We start from the raw sequence: 25,155 nt of genomic DNA on the forward strand, positions 1-25,155 counted from the left end.
TATATATATATATCATACATATATATATACATACATACATATATACATACATAATATATATATAATACATACATATATATATACATACTATATATATACATACTATATATATACATACATACATACATATATATATATATATACATATATATATATATTGTATACTTATATATTATGTCTCATTTATCCACTATATTATTCAATGGTATATTGCAAGACTACACACAGACAAGACACACACACACACACACACACACACACATGAGCATAAACACACATGTATATAGAGAGAGCACTAAAAGGAACAAAAGTTTGATAAAAAAATATTTATTGCCATCTTTGCTCTAAAATAACCTTTGAGTTCTAAGACCCCACAAAACCCATCTGGGTTGAATGTACAAATTCAATTCAGCTACAGTGTAAAGTATTTGTGCTCAAATGACGCAGCTGGATCACAGGCAGTCTGACACAGAAGGATTTCATATGTGGCAGACCTAAGGGCAGGAATGAATTCAGTGCAAACTCATTTTCCAAAATTTTTTACAAAATCGATTTTGTTTTTCTCTATCTAATATGAAAACAAACACAAAGTCAGTGAGCTGGCAGAATTGTTAGCACAAAATGCTCAGCGGTAAAATGCTTAGCGGCATTTTGGTCTTACATTTTGAGTTGAAATTCTGCCAAGGTCGACTTTGCCTTTCATCCTTTATGAGATGATAAAATAAGTAACTGTTGAACACTGGGGTCATGTAATCGACTTACACCCTCTGTGCCAAAATTTGAAACCAATATCAAAACAAACACAGGTATAATAATAATAATAATAATAATAATAATAATGATAATAATAATTTACCTCTGGAAACATGGGTGTTTCATTCAACAGCCTTAAACAATCCTTATTCAGGGACCTTTTGAGCGGGATGGGTTACTCAATCTGAAGAAAATTCTAACTGGGCCCCACCTGCAAGGTCATGTGCTGTTTATCTTGATATGAGATCCCCATGTCGCGCACACATGGTTGTGATGCATGTGCCTAGTGTACCCTTATCAGACGGGTAGTCATGATGGGTATACTGGGCTTCGTATATTTTACCCCAGTGTCACTTTGATGGCATGCACTGCTCTCTCACTCAATAATAATAATAATAATAATAATAATAATAATAATAATAATAATAATAATAAACTCTCTGTTTTAAAGTGATTTGAATTTAAATCTGTTGATGATAATGGTGGTGGTTGTGGTGGTGGTGGTAGTGATGATGATGATGATGATGATGATGATGATAATGGTGGTGGTGGTGATGATGATATATAATATATACATATTGGGTAAATATTTCCATTACAACTTAACATCTGGCTGTATCTGACTTGTACACAGTGCCTTGGCTTGACATGTTAAAAATATTAGCCAAATCTATCTGAAGATAACTGATGGACCCATTGGATAATGTAGTTCCATGTACACCATGTTTCAACATCAGAAGGCCATTCTTTTGAACAAAAATCACTTTCATCAGAGTTTACCTAAACTAGCAAAAACAACAACAACCATCATAAACATCATTCACAAGTGAGTATGACCTGATAGCATGTACCATGCTTTCACTAATTGTTTTAGGAGCCTGTATAATTATGAGCAGACACAGATACCTTCTTGACTCATCAAGTTGTGATCCAGTGGCACTTCCAGGATGTGACAGAAAGAGTGAGAAAGGACTAAGTCAGCACTCAGCTGGTACTCTTTTACAGGTGAGTAAATTGGAGGTACATGAAATGAAATACCTTGCTAGACTAAGTGACACAAGAACACACCACCCAGTCCAGGAAATGAATCCATGATTTTAGGATTAAGAGGGTAACACCCTACTAGGCCACATGCCTTCATAACAACAGTAACTATAACTGGCACTCTATCGGTTACAACAAGGGTTCCAGCTGATCTACTTAATGGAAGAGACTCTTTTACTTGTTTCAGTCATTTGACTGTGGCCATGCTGGAGCACCACCTTTAGTCTAGCAAATCTACCCCAGGACTTATTCTCTGTAAGCCTACTACTTATTCTATCGGCCTCTTTTGCCAAACCACTAAGTTACAGGGATGTAAACACACCAGCATCCATTGTCAAGTGATGGGGGGGGGGCAAACACACAAACATACATACATATATATACATATACACAATGGGCTTCTTTCAGTTTCTGTCTACCAAATCCACTCACTAGGCTTTGGTCGGCCCGAGGCTTTAGTAGAAGACACTAGCCCAAGGTGCCAACAGTGGAGCTGAACCCGGAACCATGTGGTTGGTAAGCAAGCTACTTACCACACAGCCACTCCTGCACCATGAAATTAACATGCGAGTAACTGTGCACTCCACAGACACGTGTATCCTTTAACTTAATTCTCAGGGCAATTCAGTGTGACACACAATGTGACAAAGCAGGTACAACTCGTCTTTGCTAGCTGAGTGAACTGAAGCAACATGAAATAAAGTGTTGCTCAAGGACACAACAGGAGAGCCAGGTATCAAACTCATGACCTTACGACCATGAGGCAAATACCCTGACCATTAAGTTATGCACCTTCACCGCAACAACAATACCAGCTGAAGCAAACAATTTTAGTGAAATCAAATTACTTTACTGATAAACAAATAATAACTAACAAGTTCTTCATGGAATAAAGAATTTAAGCAACGTCAACAACAGCAACATCAGGAGGCGAATGGCCCTGTGGTTAGGGCAGTGGACTCGCGGTCGGAGGATCGCGGTTTCGATTCCCAGACCGATGTGTGTGTTTATCGAGCGAAAACACCTAAAGCCCCACGAGGCTCTGGCTGGGGGTGGTGGTGACCCCTGTTGAACTCTTTCGCTCCAACTTTCTCTCACTCTTTCTTCCTGTTTCTTGTCCCCGACTTCCTACGCAACCACTGAGCCTGGATGCGCATTCATCCATCGGTCGATGCTCTCTGTGTCGGGGGTTGGCTTGCTTTCTCTTCTGCGGGTCTTACGAATAGCAAAGGACCACTTTTCGGATTTCTCCCACTCTGGGACAAAGACCGCTTCGCTCAACAAACAAACAAACAGCAACACCAACAATACTGACAGGTGGATGGTCTGTCTGTGAAATATAGTGGACTTTTCTTTCTATACATATTTTTTTCTTATTTTTTTAAATGTTATTGCTGTTGTCATTTAACACCAGTTCAGCACTGATTTGGAATACATTTGACCAAAAGCATTCTGACCATGGCCATCCTAACTTTTTTTTACTCATAATTTAGTTTACCCCAGATAACACTATCCAATGTGTCCTGCAGTTTTTTGTTGTTTTTTTTTTAAAATAAGGTAGCATCTGATTTGAAAGATATTTGGCTGCTATTTCTACCAGGTCAAGTGACCACATGGAAGCTGCTTCATTGGCTCTTATTCTAAGAAATAGCAGTAGCGGCTGACTAAGTTATTAGATTACCACATTCACCCCATGTACTCCCACACTTTCCACCCCTTATCCTCCTACACACATATCAATGGGCCATAGACTGCATGGATGTCTGTAAATTAATATGAAGGGTGTACTGAGATGCCGGCTATTGCTAGACAAGGAAGCAAAGAACCAAAAAAAAATAAAGAAGAAAAATCTAGAATTTTTGAAATCTATTGGTAATCTGCAGTTTTTGCCAAAAAGAAAAAAATTAAAATGGCTAATGAAATTCTGCAAAATACGATAAGGGTAGCCTTTGTTCCAAAACAACCGAATTCACCTATCCTCTTTGTATATAAACTCGCATATATTTTATAAACTAATTATAGTATTATTTTGTATACTAATGGATGGACTGTAGACTAAAGAACTGAATGAAGTAATACTTTACATTAACACACTCGAATATATATACATATACATACACTCAGAATCACACATAGACATACACACACACACATATGTGCACACATACACAACATACCATAGAAAAAGATATAAGCTGTGGTAACTAAGAATTTGCAGGAGCTAAGTCCATGAACCTGGACATAAATTCGAAAACGTACTGGTTCTACACATGTTAAAAATTTATATGAAGTAGTAGGGCAGCTAAGATAACAGAAGATATCAATGAATAGAAGAAAATAAAATGGAGGAATCAGGTTCTCTCAAAGAACCCCATCAACACAGCCACCACCATTGCCATCAGTGAAAACTGTAAACATTCTTCACGCTAAAATTATTAACATTATTCCATTTTCTACATAATTTGCAAAAGCTACCATTTACTGATTTTCATGTATTTTTTTCATCATGTTTATATTTTCATCATGTTTATATTTATTTCTTTTTGTTATTGCTTTTTTACTTGTTTCAGTCATTTGACTGCGGCCATGCTGGAGCACCAACTTTTTAGTCGAGCAAATCGACCCCCAGGACTTATTCTTTGTAAGCCTAGTACTTATTCTATCTTTTGCCAAACCGCTAAGTTACGGAGACGTAAACACACCAGCATCGGTTGTCAAGCGATGTTGGGGGGACAAACACAGACACACAAACATACACACACACACACATATATAAATAAATATATATATATATATATATATATATATATAACTAAATAAGGGTAGAAACACATTCTCCGTGGAAAATGGCGATTTTGACATCTATATGTAGCATACAGGCTGTCCACTTTCAGTGGTCAATCCTCTAAATTTTATATATATATACATATATACGACAGGCTTCTTTCAAGTTGCCGTCTACCAAATCTACTCAAAAGGCTTTGGTCAGCCCGAGGCTATAGTAGAAGACACTTGTCCAAGGTGCCACGCAGTGGGACTGAACCCAGGACCATGAGGTTGGTAAGCAAGGTACTTACCACACAGCCACTCCTATGCCTATATTTAACCCTTTTGACACTAACCTGCTGGGATTGCCCCTGATCCAATGAAACAAACTTCATATTTTAAAGTGATCTAAATTAAAAATTTCCATTGAAATTTTAAGTTAATTTCTTTCAAGCACCTGCTTAATAATTACAAAGTTATTTTACTAATTTTTTTTCATTATTTTTGAAATAATTTGAAGCAAAAATGGTGTATTTCAACAGAAGTATAGAAAAGGGTTAAAATAAAATATTGTGTGTAGTATTGAATAAGTGAGTATAAAACTTTTTACATGTAAGTGCTTGTATATATATATATATATTATATATATATATATATATATATATATACACACACATATAGGAGAGTTTACAAAAAAAAACAAAAGACGAAGACAGGTGATGTACAAACAAACAGATGTATTAGTATAATGCTCAGGAATAGAAAAAGTCTTTTACGTTTCGAGCCTATGCTCTTCTACAGAAAGGGACACAGAAAAAACAAGGAGAGAAAAAAAAATGTGTAATATATATAGAGTTCTATATGTATGTATGTATATACTGGATGTATATATGTGTGTTAAGTACAAGATATATTATCCTCATAAAGGGATGATTACATTCAAGAAAATACTGGTTCAATACCAAATAAGTTTTTGGAAAATAAAATTTGCCTAAATCAGTAGGTGTATATTATGCATATAATCCATATTTGCTTAATAGCAGAAAAGAAAAGGGAGAGTTGAAAGTTAAAGCGAATACAGATTATATATATAGGATTCTATATGTATGTGTGTATATAGAGACAGGCAGACAAACAGAGTTCTATATATATATATTTCTTTACTACCCACAAGGGGCTAAACACAGAGGGGACAAGCAAGGACAGACAAAGGGATTAAGTCAATTACATCGACCCCAGTGCGTAACTGGTACTTAATTTATGACCCCGAAATGATGAAAGGCAAAGTCGACCTTGGCGGAGAGTTCTATGTGTGTGTGTATGTATGTATGTATGTATGAGAGCATCAGTGTGTGCTAGGGCTGGCCCAGGAGCATGGCCCTAACTTTTGTGATACCAATCTGTCTGACATTGCCCCAGGTTCAATGATACTTTCTACTTTTAAAATAATTGAAATTATAACTTTATTTTATTTTTTTTTTTTATTTATCTAGTTTCAGCTCACTAGCTGTGGCCATGCTGGGGCACCGCCTCTAATAAATGTTTCAAACCCCCAAGTTTAACAATGATAAAATTATTTTTATTAATTCTTCATTCTTTTCAAAATCTATTGAAACTAAAAGTAGAGTAATTCAAGGAAAATATGGTAGCAAAAAGGTTAATGGGGAGGAGGTGCAAAATTTAATTTCAAGGAAGTCCTGTGCTTTTTAACAGTCTGTAGCAATATGGCTTAAAGAGCCACGGATAAACCAAAGTTTATAGTTTGAAATAAATAATACAAAATAAAGTGTCAGATTATTGCGCATGTGTGGATTTCATGCACACATTTTCTCATAATGTTCTTAATAATACATATTTTTTTAATGAAATTACACACTGATACATTTTTAAATTATGACTATGTTGATAAAATTAATTCACACATGTGGAATAATTAGATGCTTTATTTTCCAGTTTTAATTTAGACAATAAACTCTAGGATATCCAGAACCCATTTCAGTTGTGAAATTTTCTATATAGACTAAAGAAGGCCTTCAACAATCAACAATATTATTTTGAGAAGAAGAAGAAAAAAAATGTTAACATCTGTTCAATTAATTGGAGAATTTTTGAAAATATAAACATATAGTCAAAGTGTTCAGTAATGCAGAATTGAGAATTCTCATAATTAAATGAAACAAGTTTTATATGCTCTTTTTTAAGCAACTGTTTTCATGATTTTACTGGAGTCAGTTCTCATCGTAAGCTTCCTCTCAATGCTAAGGACATCTGTGGCATTCAGTCATTTCTGTGTCATTGTGCTCCTCAAGAAGTTCTCAAGCTTTAATTTGTTGAAAGATCTCTCACCAGATGCTACCTTAACTGGCAATGTTTACCGTACAAGTACATGCACTTTGGGAAATGTACAAGTTAAATAACTTAAGCATTTTTATCGTATTTAAAAGTTGATGTGGCCCTATATTTTTATAAAACTGTGATGCATGTATCTCCTCTTGCATAGATATTGGAAGATATTTTGAGTTTGATAATCTTGCAGATATCTTACTTCAATATTGCCTCAGGCACAGGAGTGGCTGTGTGGTAAGTAGTTTACTTCCCTACTGCATGGTTCTGGGTTCATTCCCACTGCGTGGCACCTTGGGCAAGTGTCTTCTACTATAGCCTCAGGCCAACCAAAGCCTTGTGAGTCAATTTGGTAGATAGAAGCCCATCGTATATGTGTGTATATGTGTATATATATATATATATATGTATCTATGTATGTATGTATGTGTGTATATGTTTGTGTGTCTGTGTTTGTCCCCCAAACATCGCTTGACAACCGATGCTGGTGTGTTTACGTCCCTGTAACTTAGCGGTTCGGCAAAAGAGACCGATAGAATAAGTACTAGGCTTACAAAGAATAAATCCTGGGATCGATTTGTTCAACTAAAGGCAGTACTCCAGCATGGCCGCAGTCAAATGACTGAAACAATTAAAAGAGTAAAAGAGGATGTAAAACAGTCTTTTGATTATGTCTGCTACATCAAAACACTTTGATGCTCCCCAATCGCTTTGAAAATATTATTTCGGACTCTAATTTTCAAAATTCTTGTAGTGAATTTATATGTGCTCAACATTACTCCAACTTCTCAAAGAATGCAATAAAAATCCTGCTTCCATTTAGCTCAACGTATGTGAAAAAGGATTTTCTCTTTTAACAAGTACATAAACAGTGGAAGCGATATGCAACTGATCTTCTCTAGTATTTCAACATGGAATCATTTGTCAATAAACATGACTAGAATTATTATGAGTTCATATTTCAGTGTTTATTTTACTTTTAGTTAAATTATGTATATTGTACTTCCACTTTTCAAAATTGTCCAAAATCATGGCAAAAAAAGGAGATACAAACACTTTACTTTGTATTCTTATTGATAAAGGAGAGAGGCAAATAAAATGTTCTCTGGGATAGGTCAGTTGAAGTCAAAACTGCTAGGTTAGACTAGGCAAAAGTGTATGATACCTTTAATTGGTTAAATGGTTTGTAATGTGGTGAGTTACACAATTGGTTACATGATTGGCAATGTTATTGATAAACGATAAACATCGCCCTTTTCAAGCCTAGCCAGGCTCATGGGCCCAGTTTCCCGGTTTCTGTGGCGTATGTGTTCCCCCCAGCTGGACGGAACACCAGTCCATCACAGCGTTACTCAAGAAACAGGAAGAGAGAGTGGGAGAAAGTTGGGACGGAAGAGTACAACAGGGATCACCACCACCCCCTGCCAGAGCCTCATGGAGCTTTAGGTGTTTTCGTTCAATAAACATACACAACAACCGGTCTGGGAATTGAAACCGCGATCCTCCAACCGTGAGTCTGCTGGCCTAACCACTGGGCCATTGCGCCTCCACAATGTTATTGATGCTGTCCATTAATATTGATAGACCTAATCATGTGATAGTAGTTAGTGATGGTAGCATCGGATTTTTATTATAGACACCAACTAGCTGCTCTGCATTGGGCTGATGAAGTGATTAGCAATGTTTTCATTCTTCTTGACAGGTTTTGTTTCAAACAGTTTACTCACCCTTTATAGTGTTGACAGGACATCTGATTGTTTTAATAGTATCATAGTGTTAAAAAAAGATGTATTGAAAAGGCAATTTTTGCACAAAGTATTAGTTGGATTTTGAGTAATATGTTGGAACAAGTTCTGTTATATAAGATGCCACAACATAAGCTAGATAGTAGAGATTGAGACTAATCAAGTGACAGCTACTATATTAGTTCTGATATATTCATAGACCCTTTAGTGTACATGTGCTCCACGTCACTTGCCAATAAAACAGCAGCAAAAGAAGTATCTAGCCAAGAATAAACCCCTGGCATTTATTGACTTGAGAAGGCCTTTGACAGGGTTCTCTGCTCTTTGATCTGGTAGTCACTTAGGAAGCTTAGAGGCTTCTTAGAGTTAGTAATGAGTATGTTGATGAATCCACTATGAAGATAGGATGCACCTTGGCTCTGTCTCGAGCCCCTTTCAGTTCATCTGTAGTAGAACTGAAGAAGAAATTCCATACATGAAAAAAAAAACCCTGATATTTATTGTTTTGTTTGTTTCAGTCATTTGACTGTGGCCATTCTGGAGCACTGCCTTTAGTCGAACAAATCGACCCCAGCACTTATTCTTTGTAAGCCTAGTACTTATTCTATCAGTCTCTTTTACCAAACTGCTAAGTGACGGGGACGTAAACACCAACATCAGTTGTCAAACGATGGTGTGGGGACAAACACAAACACAAACACACACACACACACACACACACACATATGACGGGCTTCTTTCAGTTTCTGTCAGGCAAACCTATTCACAAGGCTTTGGTCAGCCCAAGGCTATAGTAGAAGAAACTTGCTCAAGATGCCATGCAGTGGAACTGAACCCAGAACCATAAGGTTGTGAAGCAAGCTTCTTAACACACAGCCACTCCTACGCCTATATATATATATATATATATATATATATATATATACATATATATATAACGGGAAGCTTTATGAAAATAAACAAAAGACGAAGGCAGGTGGAATACAAACAAACAATTGTATTAGTATGGCGCTCAGGATATAAATAAAACAAGTCTTTTACGTTTCGAGCCTACGCTCTTCTACAGAAAGATACACAGAAAGAAACACAGAAAGAAACAAGGAGAGAAAAAAAATGAGTGCAGAGGCTAGCAAATCAACATGGCAATATATATATATATATATATATATATATATATATATATATATAATATACGTAGGATCAAATGTATATCATTGGTCTTTTGATAGCGTCTAATCACATCCCTGTTATTTGCTCCTCACTTGCCCTTCCCAATCTCACTGAACTAACTTATTGATGTGATTAAGTATGGCAGTGGGTCACCTGCTTCTGTCCACCATACATTGCCTCCAGTGTAACTAAAGATATGTCTACACCTATATCACCTTGCCAACTGTACATCCCTTCCCTCGTCCCTACCATCTGTCTCGTTCATCTTAAGGCATATGCTGAGGGACCTCATCAGATACATATGTACTCTGCATGCTCTCATACTCACCCACTGTTGTTACTGACATCCATCATTCACCCTCACCATGCATCTATCTGCACCCTGTGCTGTTTGCTGTGTGCAACTAAGAGGCCCACCTTTAGTTTTGTCAAAGACAAAACAATTTCCTAATGCTGGTGTCATGAGAAGATGAACCCAGTACAGACTGCATAGTGTTAGATAGAGCATCCAACCATAGAAACCAAGTCAAAATTTGTAATTTACAAGTGCGAATTCCTTTGTCTCATGTAGGAGTACAGAAGTGATCTATTAAACAATGGCAGCATGAAAAATACACATAAATTGATGCTCACACACACACACACACACACACACCACACACACACACATATATATATATATAGATATATAAATATATGTGCATACATACATATATATGTCTAGGACACCACAGAACATAAACATGAAATATGAAAATATGGAATACAAACTTTTTTTGCCCAAACTACTGGGCCATTGCACCTCCATTTGTTTTATTTATATTTCCTGAGCGCCATACTAATACATTGTTTGTTTGTATTCCACCTGCCTTCGTCTTTTGTTTATTTCCGTAAACCTGCCTTCGTCTTTTGTCTATTTTCATAAAGCTTCCCGTTATATATATATATATATATATGTATATATATATATATATATATATAAAGAAATGATCCTCATAAGAATGAATTCATTAAAGAGAGATCATCAAATGTCACCACATATAATGAAATGAAGCAGATTTAGATGTTAATTATAGATTTTTCATTTATTCAATTATCCCAGACAGCTGTTTCTGTTAAAAAGACCATGATATAATAAAAAAAAAATAATGCATATTATTATCATACTAGCAGCATAGCCCGGCGTTGCCCGGGTATGTAAGAGCCCCTAGTAGGCAACGACTAATCCCAATCTAGTCCTTTCCCTCTAGGGAACGAAGGCGCATGTGTAGGTTGCAATGTCTTCTCTTCACTCCCAAATAACTATCAAACAGCTATCGATAATTCAACCTAACCAATTCCTACCAGGAAGAAATTACATTCGAGACTTTACCCCCAACACTTCTGCTAATAGCTGCTGCAACCGCAAGTTATTCGAATACTTTTTTTGTTTACACTTTCTTTATAACTACCACCCCAAACATTTTACCTTAAATTTTTGACGTACCCTAAGGGTCCTCAGACGCTACTTGCCAACTCTTGGTTTATTATAAACCGCTTTTGTCGTGTGTACCAAAAAAACCTTTTCCATTCGTTTGTTCAGTTTGGTCACTTTTGACTTTTTCGTTGTTGTCACTCACATTGCTGCCCGCTTTTTTGCCGTTTTTGTACATTTTTACACATTTTGGGATACTTACCCCACGTGTTCCGAGAGTTAAAAAGGTCGAGTTTGGTCCCCTAGACAGTCTGTAGAAAATGCGTTGCATATAAAAAGCTTAGATTCTCGACCCATGTCGAATTTATCGATTTTTTTTCAGAACTGGGGGAACTTTTCAAAATTTTGGCAGCATTAGTTTTGAATTATGACATTGGGCTACGTGTGTGTCAAGTTTCAGCAGAATCGGTTGAAAGCCGTGGTCAGGGTGAGGGTACAACCTGACAGACACACAGACAGACAAACTGCCGTTTATATATAGAGAGATAATGTCTTTTTGTACTAATTAGTAGATTATTAAAAACAATGTTTTGAATTTATTACCTTGACTATTTTTCTTTGTTATCATTATATTAGTTCTTCACACTAATGAAATGCAATTGAAGTCGGAGACTTAAATGCGTAACTTATATTTCTAATTTGTCTAATATTTACTATTAACTAACTCTCTCCCTGCCATATCTAAATAAATATGTGTATATATATATATATATATATATATATATATATATATATATATAATCCACTGATGAGATCCAGATATTCGCAGCATAGAAGACACTTAGTAGTGCTGAAAATATTCAAACTTTGATTCCTTTGTCTTTACAAGAGTAAAGAATGGATATAAGAGGGATCAAGTTGAGCAGATATAGAGGCAATTATGTGGATAAACAAATAAGATATATTAAATAATATTTTCTATTTCATACTCAAACTATTAAATTTAATATATCTAATTTGTTTATCCACCTAATTGCCTCTCTCTCTCTCGCTCTCTCTTTCTATATAAATATATACATATATATATAAAAATAATGCACCCTTTTAAAGCCTAGCCAGGCTCATGGACCCGGTTTCCCAATTTCAATGGCGTATGGGTTCCGCAGCTGGATGGGATGCCAGTCCATTGCAGCGTTACTCATTTTTGCCAGCTGAGTGGACTGGAGCAACATGAAATGAAGTGTTTTCCTCAAGAACACAACGCGTCGCCTGGTCCAGGAATCGAAACCACAATCTTACGATCATGATGATGACACCCTAACCACTAAGCCACGTGCCTCTTTCTCTCTCTCTCTCTCTCTATATATATATATATATATATATAGTTATTTATATTTATATATAAACATAGCAGGCTTCATTCAGTTTTTCATCACCAGATTCACTCTCAAAGCTTTGGTCAGCTCAGCTCCAGACTATAGTAGAAGACAGTTGCCCCAAGGTGCCTCAAGTGAGACTGAACCTGAAATGATGTGGTTGGGAAGTTAGCTTGTCAGTCACATAACCACACCTATACAAAACACACACACCACACACACATGAATGAATCTCTGTATTTTCAACCCTGTGAAGTCTGTTTATTTGATCAACAAAATAGCCTACTTGTTTATTAAGAAGAAATCGGCTCAGTATACCATAGCTATATGTATCCTTAATGTAATTTTAGGGGTGACTCAGTATGACAGTGTATGACAAATCCGGCATTTTTAAATTACAGATGCATCTTTAGGACTCCCAGTTTCAGTTCACCTACTTTCCATTGCAATGCTTGAGTCAACCAGAACCTATGGTCAAAGATATAAGCACTAGATATCACACAGTAAGATGGTACTTTTGACTTCAAGACTTACCCATTAATTCAACCATTCTTCCATGCCCCTGTCCATACACACACATACACATGACCTTCTGCTCAGTTTTTGATTATATATTTAGAGTTTCCTTTGTAAGTCATTAGTCAACCCAGGGTTATATAGCAGATTGAACTTTATGAGAACCTCAAAAGCATATGGCTGAGATGTGAACTTGTTTACCATTCAGCTGTATATACATATTATACATTATATATATATATATATATATATATATATATATATTATATATATATATATATATATATAATCCACTGATGAGATCCAGATATTCGCAGCATAGAAGACATTAGTAAGTGCTGAAAATATTCAAACTTTGATTCCTTGTCTTACAAGAGTAAAGAATGGATATAAGAGGGATCAAGTTGAGCAGATATAGAGCAATTATGTGGATAAACCAAAATAAGATATATTAAATAATATTTTCTATTTCATACTCAAACTATTAAATTTAATATATCTAATTTGTTATCACCTAATTGCCCTTCTTCTCTCGCTCTCTTTCTATATAAATATATATATATATAATAAATAAATGCACCCTTTTAAAGCCTAGCCAGGCTCATGGACCCGGTTTCCCAATTTCAATGGCGTATGGGTTCCGCAGCTGGATGGGATGCCAGTCCATTGCAGCGTTACTCTTTTTGCCACTGAGTGGACTGGAGCAACATGAAATGAAGTGTTTTCCTCAAGAACACAACGCGTCGCCTGGTTCCAGGATCGAAACCACAATCTTACGATCATGATGATGACACCCTAACCACTAAGCCACGTGCCTCTTTCTCTCTCTCTCTCTATATATATATATAATATTTATTTATATTTATATATAAACATAACAGGCTTCATTCAGTTTTTCATCACCAGATTCACTTCAAAGCTTTGGTCAGCTCAGCTCCAGACTATAGTAGAAGACAGTTGCCCAAGGTGCCTCAAGTGAGACTGAACCTGAAATGATGTGGTTGGGAAGTTAAGTTAGCTTGTCAGTCACATAACAACACCTATACAAAACACACACACCACACACACATGAATGAATCTCTGTATTTTTTCAACCCTGTGAAGTCTGTTTATTTGATCAACAAAATAGCCTACTGTGTATTTAAGAAGAAATCGGCTCAGTATACCATAGCTATATGATCCTTAAGGTAATTTTAGGGGTGCTCAGTATGACAGTGTATGACAAATCCGGCATTTTAAATTACAGATGCATCTTTAGGAATCCCAGTTTCAGTTCACCTACTTTCCATTGCAATGCTTGAGTCAACCAGAACCTATGGTCAAAGATATAAGCATAGATATCACACAGTAAGATGGTACTTTTGACTTCAAGACTTACCATTAATTCAACCATTCTTCCATGCCTGTGTCATCCATACACACACATACACTGACCTTTCTGCTCAGTTTTTGATTTATATATTAGAGTTTCCTTTGTAAGTCATTAGTCAACCCAGGTTATATAGCAGATTGAACTTTATGAGAACCTCAAAAGCATATGGCTGAGATGTGAACTTGTTTACCATTCAGCTGTATATACATATTATACATATATATATATACATATTATATATATATATATATATATATATATAAAGGAAATGAAGAAAATGCTGACAAAATAATTTAAGTAATTTAAGTAATTAATTAGGTGAAGTTCTTTTACCGGTTGCGCATTTGTTATGCTTATCAAAAGTTTTTTCCTCTTAACTTTTGATAAGCATAACAAATGCGCAACCGGTAAAAAGAACTTTCACTTAATTAAATTACTTAAATTATTTTGTCAGCATTTTCTTCATTTCCTTTTTTATATATCACAACTCGTGTTCCACATCTCCTTTTTTAAATATATATATATATATATGCGAAGCACATGGTTTAGTGGTTAGAGGCATTTGGCTCATGATAGTAAGGTCGAGAGTTCAATTCCCTGAGGCGCGTTGTGTCTTTGAGCAAGACGCTTTATTTCACGTTCCTCCAGTTCACTCAGCTGACAAAAATGAGTGCTCCTTTATATATATATATAAAAATACATCAGGCTGTGCAAACTGGCCATGCTGAGGCATGGTTGAATGAGTTAACCCCAGTACTTATTTTTTTTTTAATCCTGGTACTTCTAGCATTCTCTTTTGCCAAACCACTAAGTTACAGGGATGTAAACACACCAACACCAGTTGTCAAGCAGTGATGGTGGTGGGGCAAACACAAACAGAGACACAAAGACACGCACACACAGACACACATATATATATATATATAATGGTGGGCTTCTTACCACAGCCACACCTGCACTATATATATGTGTGCATGTATGTATATATACATATATTTGTATATATATGAATATATATGTAAATATATACATGTATGTATAAATACATATATATGTATGTATATATACATATATATATATATATATGTATGTATATATATATATCTCCCACACCCCACCCCTACACATCCCAAGCCCCCCACCCATCTCACTCCCACATACCTCACAACCTCACCCCAAACCTACACCCCACCCTTGCAACCCCCAAACCCCAACACCACACATCATGCCACCCCACAGCACACACCAGAACACAACATACCACACCATCACACCACAACACAACAAACCACACCACCAAACTACATTGCACCCCCTCCACACACCAGCACTGCCCACTTTCCAGCACCCACACATTTACACATGCACACACCCACATGTCAAGGTCACCAGCCCAAATCCACATGCACACACTTAGACGCTCTCATATACACGCGCAGCGCACCTTCGTTTTAAGATCGCCACTACATTATTATCTCCCCTTCTTCCTAGCTCTTCTGTCTGACCACCTCCATCCAACCATCGCCATGATTGACCACTAACCACTAGAGGTTTTCTTATTCTCTCTCTCTGTTTATTTCCTCGTGTTCCTTTCCATTGAAGAGCGTAGGCTCAAAACGTAAAAGACCTTCTCACCTTCCAAGTGATAAACTAATACACCTGTTTGCTGTTTATACACCTGTCTTCATCTTTTGTTTTTTTGTAAATTCCAGCTATATACATTATATATACATATATATATATATACATACATACGTATATATATATATACATACATATGTATACATACATATATATGCATACATATATATATACACATACATACATATATATACATACATATACACATATACACACACATATATGCATACATATACACATACACATATATACACACACACACACATACACATATATACACACACACACACATACACATATATACACACACACACACATACACATATATACACACACACACACACACATATATATATATATATACATATACATATATATATACATATATATGTATATATACATATATTGCTAGCATGGAAAGCGGACGTTAAACGATATGATGATGATGATGATGATACATATATATACATATATATATATATATAAACATATATATATAAACATATATATGTATATATAAACATATATATGTATATATACATACATATATGTATATATACATACATATATGTATATATACATACATGTATGTATATACATAAATATATGCATATATAAGTATATATACATATGTATGTATAGATGTATATATACATATACATATGTATATGTATGTATAGATGTATATCTACATATACTTATATGTATATGTATATATATATGTATATAATACGTCACAAACATATTTTAACTAACCTAAATTATATATAAATTAGATACACACACACACTTTTACTTAGTGAATTTATGTTACAATTCCTTGTAGCAAGTGACATGTTCATTGCTGCCAGAGTTTTTCAAACTCTAAGCAGGTATTGCGTTCACTTTCATCTTGGGGTGGACATAACTTGCACTCTATATCTTATTTTACTTCCTGCACTTACCCAACTGTGGCCATGCAAGAGCAGCACTTTGATTGGTTTAGCTGCACAAACCAACACTAATTTTTTTTAAGTCTAGTAATTACACAATTGATCTCTGATGAACTGGCTAATCCTCAGGGATGTAAACAAACCAACACTATTTCCTAAGTGGTAGGGAGACAGACACAAAGACAAACACACATATGGTGGTACCCAGCATGGCCACAGCACGTGTACTGAAACTAGTTCAATTGAATTCAATTCATATATGTATGTATGTATGTATGTATATTTCTTTTACTTGTTTCAGTCATTTAACTGTGGCCATGCTGGAGCACTGCCTTTAATCGAACAAACTGACCCCAGGACTTATTTGTAAGCCTAGTACTTATTCTATCGTTTCCTTTTGCTAAACCGCTAAGTTACGGGAATGTAAACACCTACATTGGTTGTCAAGCGATGGTAGGGGGGCCAAACACACAAACATATACATACATACATTATATTTTATATATATATATATATATATAGACAACAGGCTTCTTTCAGTTTCCGTCTACCAAATCCACTCACAAGACCTTGATTGACCTGAGGCTATAATAGAGGATACTTACCCAAGGTGCCATGCTGTGGGACTGAACCTTGGACTAAGTGGTCGGTAAGCAAGCGACTTAACACACAGTCACTCCTGCGTCTATATGAATATATATATGGTTTGATATATATATATATGTGATGATATATATATGGTCATATATATGTATATATATACTGCATAACTCTCTCTGAGAGATTTAGAAATGTAATATATCTAGTTATAAATATATGTATATATGTATGTATATACACGAGGTAACATAAAAAAAGCCAGCATTAGTTATGTTTAATATGAAATAACTTATTTACCTAAATTTTAAGATCATGTCCTTCGAAATAGTCATCATGCACAGCAATCCACCAATTCCAGCATTCCTGCCGCTTTTGGAATCCAACCTGGAAGTCGTATTCAGTGAGTTAAGGACCTCCTGTGATTCACTCTGTATCTCAGTGACAGTGTTAAGACTATGACCTTTGAGTGTCATTTTCATCTTGGAGAAGAGATGGAAGTCCGCAGGTGCTCAATATGGTGAATAGGGTGGGTACAGAAGTGATACCACGTTATTTTTGGCAAGAAACTCACGAGTAAGGATAGCTCGATGGCAGGGGACATCATCATCATCATCGTTTAACATCCGCTTTCCATGCTGGCATGGGTTGGATGATTTGACTGCGGACAGGCAAGCCAGGAGGCTGTACCAGGCCCCAATCTGATCCAGCAAGGTTTCTACAGCTGGATTCCCTTCCTAATGCCAACCACTCCAAGAGTATAATAGGTGCTTTTTACGTGCCACCAGCATAGGGGACAGTCAGGCAGCACTGGCATCAACCACTCTCAAATGGTGCTTTTTATGTGCCACCAACATGGGAGCCAGTCAGGTGGCACTGGCATCAACTCATGCTCCACACATCCAGTTGCTCTCACCAATTGTCCTCCCTTGAATACCTAAAATGTTGCAGTAGAACTCTCCATTGACAGTCTGACCCTGGGGGATGAATTCTCTGTGCACAGGAGTTAAAAATATACATATATAACTATTTCATAGGCACAGGAGTGGCTGTATGGTAAGTAGCTTGCTTACCAACCACTTGGTTCAGTCCCACTGCGTGGCACCTTGGGCAAGTGTCTTCTACTATAGCCTCGGGCCGATCAAAGCCTTGTGAGTGGATTTGGTAGACGGAAACTGAAAGAAGCCCGTCATATATATGTATATATATATATGTGTGTTTGTCCCCCCAACATTGTCTGACAGCCAATGCTGGTGTGTTTACGTCCCTGTAACTTAGCGGTTCAGGAAAAGAGACCGATAGAATAAGTACTAGGCATACACAGAATAAGTCCTGGGGTCGATTTGCTCAACTAAACGTGGTGCTCCAGCATGGCCACAGTCAAATGACTGAAAGAAGTAAAAGAGTAATACCACATTTGCAGGAGTGATGTTCATGCCAGGTCTTCCAGATTGCTCATAGTCTTCCAGAGACGTTCTTTCACTTTTGCAGTGACTGTGCCACTCAAGACATTGCCTATGACCCATTGCCTTGTCACTGTAGACTTGCTGATGCATGCTCAATGTCTCTGTAGACTTGCTGATGCATGCTCAATGTCTCTGTAGACTTGCTGATGCATGCTCAATGTCTCTGTAGACTTGCTGATGCATGCTCAATGTCTCTGTAGACTTGCTGATGCATGCTCAATGTCTCTGTAGACTTGCTGATGCATGCTCAATGTCTCTGTAGACTTGCTGATGCATGCTCAATGTCTCTGTAGACTTGCTGATGCATGCTCAATGTCTCTGTAGCAGACTTCCCAAGTTTTACGCAATATTTCACATTGGCTTTTCATTCCTGTCTACGACAAAATCGCAGACAACAGCATACACGTGATCAGGGAAGCACAAATATTACAACTTCTGAAGCAAACACTGTGATGTCACTCAGTACACTGCCTCATGAAGGTCATTTGCTACACAAAATTGTGTGCTGCCATCTGTTGGACGCTGTAGAACTAATCCAGGAACTTTTTGATACTATCTGATATGTGTGTGTGTGTGTGTGTGTGTGTGTGTGTGTATCTATAAAAATATATGTATATATATTTATATATATATATGTGTATTAGTATATATATATATTAATATATATGCATATATATATTAATATATATATGCATATATATATTAATATATACATGCATATATGTATTAATATATATATATGCATATGTGTATTAATATATATATATACTCTTTTACTCTTTTACTTGTTTCAGTCATTTGACTGCGGCCATGCTGGAGCACCGCCTTTAATCAAGCAACTCGACCCCAGGACTTATTCTTTTGTAAGCCCAGTACTTATTCTATCGGTCTATTTTGCCGAACCACTAAGTAACAGGGACATAAACACACCAGCATCGGTTGTCAAGCAATGCTAGGGGGACAAACACAGACACACACACACATATATATACATATATACGACGGGCTTCTTTCAGTTTCCGTCTACCAAATCCACTCACAAGGCTTTGGTCGGCCCGAGGCTATAGTAGAAGACACTAGCCCAAGGTGCCACGCAGTGGGACTGAACCCGGAACCATGTGGTTGGTAAACAAGCTAATATACATATATGCATATATATATTAATATATATATGCATATATGTATTAATATATATATGCATATATATATTAATATGCATATATGTATTATATATATATATATATGCATATATATATATATTTATATAAATATATATACATATATATATATATTTATATAAATATATATACATATATATATATTAATATATATAATATTATCTATATCTTATATATATTAATATATATAACTATTATACATATATATATATATTATCATATATAAATATATATACATTATTAATATATATATATATTATATATATATATCTATTATTAATATATATATATTATACATATATATATATAATATCTATATATTAATCTATCTTATATAATATATTAATAATATATATTAATATATTCCCTATATATAATATATATAAATATATATACATATATATATAACTATATATACTATATATATAAATATATATACATATATATATATATATAAATATACATACATATACATCATACATACATACATACATACATATATAAAACCATGCTGGTGTGGTAATAAGTTTGCTTCTTCACCACATGGTTCCTGGTTCAGTCTTACTGCATGGCACCTTGGCCAAATGTCTTCTATTATAACTTTGGGGCAATCAGAAGAAGCCTTTTGAGTGGATTTGGTAGATGGAAGTCCATCATATAAGTGCACTCATGTGCACTTGTGTGCCTTTATATCCGTCTTTGTGGTCTACTACTTCTTGACAATCACTGTTGGTACATTTACATCCTCATAATTTGGTGGTTCAGCAAAAGAGACTTAACAGAGTAAGTATCAGACTTTAAAAAATTAGAATTGGGTTGATTCTTTTGACTAAAATTCTGCAAGGCAGGGCCCCAAGCAAAGGATATAAAATTATATATTTATTATATATATTATATATATATATATATATATATATATATATATATATATATATATATATATGTATGTATATATATGTATGTATATATTATAGTATATATATATATATATATATGTGTGTAATATATATTATCTATATATAACGGGAAGCTTTATGAAAATAGACAAAAGACGAAGGCAGGTGGGAAACAAACAAACAATGTCTATATATATGTATATATATATGTATATGTATATATATATGTCTATATATATGTATATATATATATGTGTATATATATGTCTATATATATGTATGTATATATATATATATGTGTGTGTATATGTATATATGTGTGTATCATCATCATCATCGTTTAACGTCCGTTAAACGATGATGATGATATGTGTATATATGTATATATGTGTATATATATGCATATATGTGTATATATATGCATATATGTGTATATATATGTATATATGTATATATGTGTATATATGTATGTATATATATATGTGTGTGTATATATAGTACATATATATATACATATATATATATATATATATATATATATATATATATCACATTTATTGATAGACAGGTATGTATAGCTGTGTGTGTGTGTGTTCATAGATAGACAAATATGTATATATATCTGTGTGTATATATATATCTTTTCTTACACATATATAAACGTACATACATTCAAATAGATATAAATACACAAACACACACACATACATATATATATATATACTGTGTTTACTTTTGTGTGTGTGTATATCTGTAATGTGTATATGTTTATATGTGTGTATGTGTGTGTGTGTATAGAAATACATTATGTGTGTGTTTGCATTAAAACCATGGACAAAACGTAGAAGTAAATAATTACTGTCAGAAATATATATCAAATATGTATTGCAACGATAATTGAATTAATCATTTTTAACATATTCGCAAGGCCACAAAGTTTTAAGTTTTCAAAGGGATAGCTGATTAAATCAGTCCTAGTATTTAGCATTTTACCGATCCCATATGGGTGACTGTTGAAATTTTACCGTGGTTGGATTTGAACTCAGACTAACATAAAGAACCAGAAAAAAAATATTTTAAACCACAATACAATCAGTTAGAATCGCTAACAATTCTTCAAATCCACAGAATAATGGTAAATTTAAAGGTTCTGTATAAAAATTGCTATGATTTATTTTTATAAACCTCCAATATGTGAAAAACTTATCCCTATGTTGTATTTGTTAAGAAGTGATTTTTGAAGTTTGTTGGATTTTTCTGGTAGATTTCTTTTACAGTTTTGCTATAAACTTCTGTCCCCGCCGAAAGGATGGAACTAAAAGGTTACAACATTTTTCATTTTATAATCTTGAGGTTACATTCATGCATTTAAGAAGCAAAATTGTGTTTGGGTTCCAGCAGGGTTCCGGCATGAGAATCATATTCATAAATTCTGAAGGAAGGGAAACAAATATAGTCTAGTCACTTATTCTCTGGATTCAGTAAGACAGACCTGGACTATATACAACACATATATGTGTGTGTGTGTGTATATATATATATATATACACATATTCATCGGTGTGTATGTGTATATATAAAATGTGTATGTATGTACATATATATATATATATATATATATATACATATATATGTGTATGCATGTATATATATACACACATATTCATCGGTGTGTGTGTGTGTATATACATACATATATATATATATATACACGCATCAGCGCCCCAGCATGGCCACAGCCTCAGGGCCGAAACATATAAAAGAATATACAAATAATATATAAATGTATGTGTGTGTGTGAATGCACATATGCATGTGTATATATATATATAAATTACACACACACACACACACACACACACACATATATATATATAAACAGAAATAAATAAATGTATTCTGTACATCTATACACGCAGACACACTCAAACTTATGTTTTCTTGTCATTGTTTATTATTTGTTGAAGATTCAATTGTATCTTAGATTTCTCAAAGATGATGACTTAAAATATATTGATTAAAACAATGGTGATGATGATGATGATGGTGAGTAAGAAGATTATTTACAATTATGTCCAAGATTTATTGGAAAGAAGAAATCAGTAATTTTGGGGGAATTTGGAAATATATGTCAATTTTGCAATATATATAGAGAGATTTACACATGTAGACATACATATAAATATATATGCATGCCAAGAAAATACAACATAAAATTATGTGGGCGTAGAATTTGAACCAAAATAAATGGAAACAAAACGTTAAAAAACAAGCATGGGAATATAGAACTTAGCAAACATGTGGAGGATTTGGTATTTCATTCTTTTTCTTTTTTTGTTATTTCAAACTCCCCGGTTAAAGATGGAAAATTGGAGAGAGTAAGATAGAAAGGCAGACAAGAGAAAATTAACATTACTTACCAAATTTACTGAAGCCTTCCAGTTAAATTAAGAACCATTTATAAAGTCACAAAACCTTTCTGTAGCTTCCATACATACAGCAACAGACACAAACCATTTCCCCCTCTTTTAGTTTTATTTTATTTATTTATTTATATGTATATATATATTTTTTTTTTACTTAGAGAGAGAGAGGGGGGAGGTGGTGATAGAAAGTGACAGACAGGCAGTGAGTGAGAGAGAAAAAGGAGATAGACAGAAATAAAGAGAGGGGATCAGGTTTCATGAAGACTTGAAGACTTGCTAGTCTAACTGAAGAAGAGGAACTGAGAAAAGGCGGGTTAGAGAGAGGAATAGAATGATGGTGCTGGTACTGGGGGGGGGGATGGGAATAAAGAAAGTTGCCTGCTGAAGAAGGTGGAAACTTTTAAAGACAGAAAGAGAGAGAGAGATTAGAGTCTGTGACTATGTTTTAGAGATTCTAAAGTTGCCAAACTGGCAGCAGAGTAATGGTGGTGTTAGTGGCGTTGGTGGTTTTTGTAGTGTTACTGGGTAGTGGTGATGGCAGTACTGCTGGTAGTAGTGTTGATGGCGGTGTTGGGGGTGGAATTTTTTCCATCTGAAGAATTTACTCCATGCTGAAATCTAAATGACTTGATAAGAAAAAAAGAAAAAGAAAAAGAAAAGAAAAAAATTGACCAGGAGTTGGAAGAAAACAAAAACAATAATATCAACACCAACAACAATAATAATGACTTTGTTGTTGTTTTAACTAAACCTGAGACTTTATGTGTGTAAGGAAAAGGAAAATACAGAATTGTGTAATATTCATTTCTTTCCTTAAATAAATATCTTCCAAGTTGTGTATATAAAACCCAGAAACCATGAGTTTCCTAGTCCTGCATATTTTGTTCACTCAACCATTCTACTTTTACAATAGTAATTAGTTGTATGTTTAAGCAGGGGACTAAATGAGAGATAGTGATGTTTATGCGTTTCCCAAGGGGATTGGTGGAAAGAATGAATGCTACAACATCCTGTTTCTCTTCTTTAATTTAGATTACTCGAGCTGACAAAATCGTTAGCTCGCTGGACGAAATGCTCAGCAGTATTTCGACCGTTGCTACGTTCTGAGTTCAAATTCCGCCGAGGTTGACTTTGCCTTTCATCCTTTCGGGGTCGATTAAATAAGTACCAGTTATGCACTGGGGTCGATATAATCGACCTAATCCATTTGTCTGTCCTTGTTCGTCCCCTCTGTGATTAGCCACTTGTGGGTGGTAAAGAAATAGATTACTCCTTTACTTGTTTCAGTCATTTGACTGTGGCTATGCTGGAGCACCGCCTTTAGTCGATCAAGCAAATCGACCCCAGGACTTATTCTTTGTAAGCCTAGTACTTATTCTATCGATCTTTTCTGCTGAACTGCTAAGTTACGGGGACGTAAACGCACCAGCATCAGTTGTCATGCGATGTTGGGGGGGGGACAAACACAGACACACACACACATACATACATACATACATATATATATATATATATAGATA

General features: G+C 35.0%; 1 protein-coding gene across 3 annotated transcripts in view; it reads right to left on the minus strand.

Annotated features, from left to right (window-relative positions):
• Positions 1 to 23,727, minus strand: part of LOC115220746 (zinc finger protein GLI4-like) — a 467,588-nt gene extending 443,861 nt beyond the window's left edge. For all 3 annotated transcript variants that reach the window (XM_036510541.1, XM_036510542.1, XM_036510539.1), the window contains exon 1: positions 23,630 to 23,727. The gene's annotated coding sequence lies outside the window, so the exon portion shown is untranslated. The remainder of the gene's footprint in view (positions 1 to 23,629) is intronic.
• Positions 23,728 to 25,155: the final 1,428 nt, after the last annotated feature.

The sequence above is a fragment of the Octopus sinensis genome, linkage group LG17, assembly GCF_006345805.1.
Source record: "Octopus sinensis linkage group LG17, ASM634580v1, whole genome shotgun sequence".
Classification (NCBI taxonomy): domain Eukaryota; kingdom Metazoa; phylum Mollusca; class Cephalopoda; order Octopoda; family Octopodidae; genus Octopus; species Octopus sinensis.